Source organism: Vigna umbellata, chromosome 2 (genome assembly GCF_029865625.1).
Source record: "Vigna umbellata cultivar VRB3 chromosome 2, Vumbellata_1.0, whole genome shotgun sequence".
Taxonomy (NCBI): Eukaryota; Viridiplantae; Streptophyta; class Magnoliopsida; order Fabales; family Fabaceae; genus Vigna; species Vigna umbellata.
Window position 1 is genome coordinate 50,037,737 of NC_142166.1, and position 7,753 is coordinate 50,045,489.

The window sequence follows — 7,753 nt, forward strand, 5'->3', positions numbered from 1 at the left end:
CCACTAACCACCAGCCAAATCTCCAACTGCTGCAGATCGCGAATCGCCACTCTTCTCCACCACTAATCGCGCCACTGCTTGCCTCCACTTGCAACCACAATCAGACCTGCAAGCAAACTGTGGAGACCTAGGATTTCTCGCGTTCTCGTCGCATAGCTTTGGTGGTGGCGTGTGATGCGTTGGAGAGGACGGCTACCGGCGAGGATGGCAATGACGGCGCTGGATGGTACGGCGGTTAGGGTTTCTTGGAGAGAAATTAGGGTTTGTCTGGAGATGGTGATGATGCGACAGAGATTTTTTTTAAATTAAAAAATTATTTAAGTTCACCTATTAATGTGTGCCACGTGTTTATGAAATGCTACAGTGACATGGTGTGAACGAAAAATACCGAATTAAATATTTTTTAACAAAATATAAGATTTTACTAAACTTTTTAAAAAAAATAGGATTACTTTAAACCAAACCCTTAAGGATAAAATGAAATATTAAACTTAATATTAATATATTGGTCATGCTGACATACATCATCTTGAACCACTTATTGGCAACCACGCGTTACTATGGAAAGGTTCATTCATCTTTACAGATATCTTGACGTTCTCGCACGTTTCTTTCCTTCGTCTACCGACACACCTTTTTCTTTTTCTTTTTTTCAATTAAATTTTAAGGTTAAAGGATCAACGATAATTGTTTTATGTTTATGGTTCAAACGGGCTTTTTCGTCATCACAACGGGATTATTGGATGAGAAACGCTGAAACGGAAATTAAGAATATTAACAAAATATTCGCAGGTTAACCAATAAATTAATAATAGTATTAGTAACCAGACATTGACCTACTATCCTTTTCATGCAATCTACAGTTGAGAGAAAACAGAATTTATAAATGCAAAATAACGATATTTTTCAAAGAAACTTGTCATTAATTGCATAATTTTTTTATATTTATATATACAAGACTTGTTTCTATATGATGGTTGGCAAGTATTTATATCATTTATTCATTGCAAATTTGACTTTGACCTTCTGTCGATTTCCATCACTCTGGTTCTTTTTTTTTCTTTCAAATTGATGTTATAATACTTTATTTTTCAGTTAAATACATGAGTAAACAAAATACTTTGCTTTCCGTTGCGAAATAAAGAAAATAAACATAAGATCAATTAACGTTAACATACGAATCACAAGGCTTGCATGATTCTATGCAAAAAATGAAGCTATAGCTGTTATGTGTTGTGAACTAATAAGAATAAGTAAAATATATATTACGACCCTTGAATATTTTTTATTGTTTCCCGTGTTAGATTTAAAAATTGAAAAAAGAGTAAAGAAAATGGATTTTTTTTGTAATGTAAAATAATAAAATGCTTTTTCAACTCAAGTGCAGTCAAAAGGTTAAACTAGTGTCAAAGAACAAAAGAATCAGTGGTGTATTTTTTTAAGGCAACAAATTACCATTGTTAAACAAATTTTCTCGTATAATCAATACTCGATATTTATTTCTGTTTCAGTCTTTTTGATAAGTTATCATAATTAGTCAATGAAAGATTATACATTTTTTGCGTGCAAGGAAAATAAATATATGTGTATTTAATTAATGAATTTTTTTTATTATTATTCACCTTAAAAGCATTTCATGGTTAGATCTGCATAATAATGTCAGTAAGGAATCAATACGGTATCAAATCATATCAACCCAGTGATTCAGTCTTGTAGATTAAACTAAAGTAAACCTCCACGTGCATGAACACATGAACATAGGATCAAAACCAAAATGACCTCGAATTATTACAGTGGGGCAGAAAAAGGAAAAAGAAGAGGATCCCAATGAAGAACAATGAATGGTACTTCATATACACAGAAATTTATTATCAAGTTGAAATAAAAAGTTGAGGAATTCACCACCCAACATATGGAAACTCTTTCTATGCACAGTTATTCGATCGTTGATACAGTAATAAAGGCACAATTACAAGGACAACTGCCTGTCACTTCAAAATTCACCCTTTCCTCCTCCTAGTTTGAATCAGCATCGCCTTATTTATGTTCGCTTCAAATCTGTACCAATCTACATCAAAAATCTTGTCACCCTTGCATTAAACCAATCGGAAATTAAGCTCCGTATGTATTGTATATAACTATATACTCTAACATTAATATATGTATGTATAGTTGTGTGTATATATATATATATGATGGATCGTTGGATCCTATGTATGAAGGAATGAATCTGAAGAATGGTGTTCAAGAATCCAAAGAAAAGGGAGTGTTCAACAGATCATAGGGTGCCCAAAGCGCGTCCAAAGGGCAGGGTCTGTTAGCGTCCAATCGAACCCAGGGTTTACCTTTGCCACTCCAATGCAGGAGACTAACAGGGCCAGGGTGGAGATCTCTGCAGAGTCCACGGAAGTTATCACCGCCGAGACCGTGCTGGTTCCACCTGTGATCGACGGAAGCGATGTTGCCAGCAAAGACAAGCAAGAAGGGAGGGAGAGAACCCAAGTCGTAGATTCTCATCCTCTTCTGCAGCTCCATCCATTCCTCGATTTTGGTGGTGTAATCTCCCTCTCGCCATCGCTCCAAATCGATGACCATCACCCCCGTGTTGAAGTAGCAGGGCTTCCTATCAGCGAAGGTGAGCGAGAGCGATGGGTTGGACCAGAACGTCGGGGTGAAATACGCGGTGAAGTTGGCGTTGCAGTATTCGGGGGCAGCAAGGACCGCCTTGTCCCCCAACGGGGTGTCTGCCAGTTTGGCAATGTCGTCGACGAGAATAAGGTCGGAGTCCAAGTACACCACGCGCCGCACGCAGAGCGGAAGGAGGTTGGGCAAGTAGGAGCGTGCGTAATTCAAGGGGCAATCGAGCGCTGAGCGAATGGAGGTGGAGATGAGTCCGGAGACTTGGGAGTCGTCGAAGGTGTAGAGGTGGAAGTTGAGGTAGGGGAAGGAGTTGGATATGGCGGCGCGTAGGAGGGACGCGCTGGAGGAGCAGACGAAGTGGAAGAAAATGTTTTGCGGGCAGGAGGAGTGTTGGAGGACGGAAAGGATCGCCGCCATGGATCCCCGGATGTATGTTGTGTCGAGTGTCATTGCCACGTGGACTGCTTCCTCGGAACATATGTAGGTGTCGGCGTTTTGATGGTTGTTAAGGTTGTCTTGGGTGTCGGTGATGGAGGCGCAGTCTGGGGAGTTGTAGAATTCGGGGGCTTCTTTGAATTGATGGATGAGGGTGGTGGTTGATTTGGCGTCATTGGGTAGTGAGAAGAGGGAGAGAATGAGAAAGAATAGGAGTGGTGATTGATTTGATTTTGGTCTTCTGGGCTTTAATTTCATAGTTGTGTTTGGAGAAAGGGATGAATGAATATTGTTGAAGAACGAATGAAGAATATAAGGAGAGGAATTTGGTATAGTGGGTGAGTTCACATACGTCGTGGATGGTTTTGTAGCATTTTCAGGCTTAGGATATTGGGTCCCTCTTTCTTAAAGTCTGAACTTCCTTCGTGTCTCAGTTACTTCTCTTCTTCCACGCAAATTTAACCCATTCAGGAACTCAACCATTTCCTAGACAAAAAACTAGGGCGGGCTCCACTTACTTTTCCAGTAATAAATAAATAAATACCTTCTTTATCATCTTTACTTCTCATTTTATTTTTTTATTTTATTTTAAATTTAGAACTAGTTCCCCGCGTTACCACGTACAATGTTTGTCATAAAGTTTTATTCTTCGCATACTTTTTTATTTATTTCATTATTCTCTATACTTTCTTCATGAAATTCTATTCTTTACACTTCAACAACAGATCTTCATGTTTTTAAATTTTATTTCATTAAATAAAGTAATTAACTACTCTACAAACGTTAACTTTGTTTTGATTAAATATGATAGGAACGTGGTGTTCATCAAAAAATAATTAAACCGCGTGTGCCCTTTTATTTATATTCATGATTCACTCTATTTACTAAACATTTTGTAAGCATCCTTGAATTTTTACTATCAAGAAAACTTTTGACAGAAAAGTAGGAATTACTTTCTTTCCAAATATAAAAATTATAAAACTTGTTTTAGTTTTTTCGTTTACTTTTTTCTTGTAATGTTAACGTTTAAACCAATATTTTATTGAGTATGAACTCACAACTATACAAATACTGACTTTAAGTTTCTTTCCCCAGTATTATATTGAAGTGATTACTGATTCATCTTATCCAAATTAATTAATTTTGCTAGTCTGTCATAAAACAGGCCATCCACGTTGAATTTTAGGGTTCACGACAAAATTCTCTATGGCCTTACCCTAAATAATTGTCATGACATGATATGATTTCACATGCCTTCCGCATTAAAGTCTACATATATATATATATATATATATATATATATATATATATATATATATATATATATATATATATATATATGTTTAGCGATTTTTGGTTGTTCTTCCTAGACAAAGTTTTACATTTTATATTTATTTGGAATGGAATAAGATTGTTTTTAATGATAACAATTTGATAGAGAAGAAGGAAATATAGTGAAATTTATGACTAAAAAGATTACATAGAAATATCCCTGACAGTTGGATGAGAAATTGAAAATGGTGGAGAGTACTTGATGGTAAAGTGACAAAGACAGAGGACTTGTAAAGAGTGTGTGGTGTTTCTTCGTATTCGCTGTGTTCTTCGTTGCAGCAAACGTTGTTCTTACGACTTTCTATGTATTCATCTAATTAAGCAACACATACTGAATTAATGTTGTTGATGTTTGTGGTCAAGCAAGCCATTTTTGCTCCTTTTTGTTTTCTTCTTGCAGTACATATGTTGAACTATCACACCTTCATCGGAAAACTATATCTCAGCAACCGAATCTTCCACAGCCATTTTCATTCTCATCAAGGATTGTTAATTAAGTAATTAAGAGAGATTCGGTGAAGAATGATTGAATTAAGGGTTTAGGTGAGGTTGCACTGTTAATGGGCCCACTTAGAAACTGGTTAGAGTCATGCTACAAAATGTCAGACGTACGAATGTCCCATTTATTTCTCAATAATCAATTTCATATTCATGTCTCTCGTCTTACTTTTACGTAATATTCATCACATTTCACACGTGGAATGTTCGTCAATTCTATAACATGGTTTTACACTCTCATCATAACACAAACCACCATTTATGCTAAACTGATTTATAATAATTAACTCACAAAGTAAATTAATAATGATACATCATTTAAATTGGATACAAACCTTTCATTTTTACTAGACTATTAAGTTCAAAGTTTATTTTTTAAATTAATATTATTTTCATTTAAAAATGATTGTAATGTCATTTGTTAGATTTATCCTATTACTTATTATTACCTAATTATTATCAGATTATGATTAATGTTTAATATTATAGTCTACGGTAATGAGGGGTTCGCCGGCTGCTGGTGTTGTTCTCTGATAAAAAGATAAGAAAAGCAATTAACAAATCCACATAGAAGAAAGGAATGAAAAACAAATCACTTGGTATTAGTTATATGAACTGGGTAAAACATTTATAATTAACTTCTGACCTTATATATAAAACTGTATTAAGTTGTCAAAAATTAATTAAAAAAAATCAAATATAAAATACTCTTTTAATAGCATATAGTATTTTTTTTAATAACTAATGACATATAAGACACGATACTTTAAATATTTTCCTCAAAAAATGGTAAGAAATAATAACTTTTTTCCTCAAAAATTTATAATTATTTTCATAAGAAATTGAATTAGGACCGCTATTATTGGTAAAGAGCACATATACATTCTCTTGAAAGCGAATCCTACCAGTAATATTATCGAATGACAAAACTCTCCTGTTATTTAATGTTGCTTCACACTTGTTTGTTATAAAACACAAAACGATTTTTTAAATTATTTTCTTTCAATATCGCCAATGCAATTTTATTTTCTTTATATTAAAATGTTCATCACACTCTATGATAACAATAATGTGTTTTATGACTCATCAAGTTGTTAATTTGAATGGTATTAAACTTAGAGTTTTCCTAAGTAAAATGCGTTTCAACGTTAAAAATGAACTCTATTAAGTGGTGATGTATCGAATATAAGATAAATTAGTCGTTGGTAAATATAAATCTGTTTTATATATATATATATATATATATATATATATATATATATATATATATATATATATATATATATATATATATATATATATATATAAAGGGTTGTAATTTTGTGAAGGAGATTCAATTATTTTATAATAAAGGACAGTAATAGAATATTAGTTAAAGCATCCATATCATTTTTTATAAGAATATAGTACAAAGAAAATTACATATATTTTCTTTCCTCAAAAACGTTAAAATAATATATACAAGTTATTTTAATTGATGATAAATTTTAAATATTTATTATCTGTTTTTTATAATGATAAAGACGATTCTTTAATTCAATATCATATACATTCTTAAAATGTTTCACTTTTAACGTACACGTTTTAGTGTGTATTTTTTGAATTGGTTTTTATTTTGATTAAAAGTTTATGTATTGACTCAACATGATAAATATCCCAATTTTTTAATTGAGTTTGAGGAGAGAACGAGTATGTGTATATTTATCTCGCCTTTCTTTTCATATATGTCCAAACACTCATCCTTGTCTTTTTTTTTTTTCGTAATTTTTATTTTATTATATATTTTTTTCTCTAATTGTTAGATTTATTCTATATCCACAAAATACAAATATCTCTAACGTATTTTAATTTTTATCACGATCATTACATATATTTTATTGTGTATTTATATTCAAATAATGTATTATCAATGTTAATAAATCAAGTAGTTTTAAGTATCACAAATGGTTATTTTTAGTATTTTAGTATTTTTTTCTATTGTTTTATTTTTTTATTTAATTTTGTTTGATAGTATATCAAATTGTTTATATGACATGCACTTCATTACTTTTACTTTTTTTTTGTGTTTTTATCATCTAAAATATTGTTTCAATGATATTTTAATATAATTATTTTTTAACTGATTTTCATAAATGTAATTTTATCGTTACAATTATATAAAAATCTCATTTACTATAATATAATAATTTAATATTATGTTATGAAATTCAAAAAATCCATATTTAAATTTAAATTATTATTAAACTAATATGATCAAGATCTATGTTTAAATTTAAATTATTATTAATTTAATATATTTTTTATGTGTGATTTCATTTAAGTAGTGTATTATACTCTTTATTAATGTATATAAAATTATTATAATTTAAAGAAAGGAAATAAAAAACATTTGAAATATTATTAAACTTAAATATTTAATAATATTATATTTTAAATTTTCATAATGTTTTATAAAAAATAATTAATTAATATTAAAAACGATAAGAAAAAAATTATAAGGATATATCCGTTATCCGATTAATGAATATGAAATAAAAGTTTCATCAGGTATGAAGATAAAAATGAATATAATTTTTATTTCAGATATACAAATGAAATAATGAAAACTCGTCCCGTAGTTACGATAATGAATTATTTATTATATGCTCTTTGACTATGGAAGGTGAGTTTGATCATGAAAGATGAAATAAATATTTAATTGAAAAATTAAAGAATGTAATACAGGTATTTATAATTCTTCTATTATTAAACTATAATAATACGATATTATAAATTAATCGATGAATTGGAAGCTGTAGAAATATAACTCATATTCACTTTGAAGACGATGACTGTTTTTATTTTAAAC

General features: G+C 30.8%; 1 pseudogene; it reads right to left on the minus strand.

The window, feature by feature from the left end:
* Positions 1–1,758: 1,758 nt before the first annotated feature.
* LOC124824497 (putative galacturonosyltransferase-like 1 pseudogene) lies at positions 1,759–3,567 on the minus strand (annotated as a pseudogene).
* Between the last annotated feature and the right edge of the window lie 4,186 nt (positions 3,568–7,753).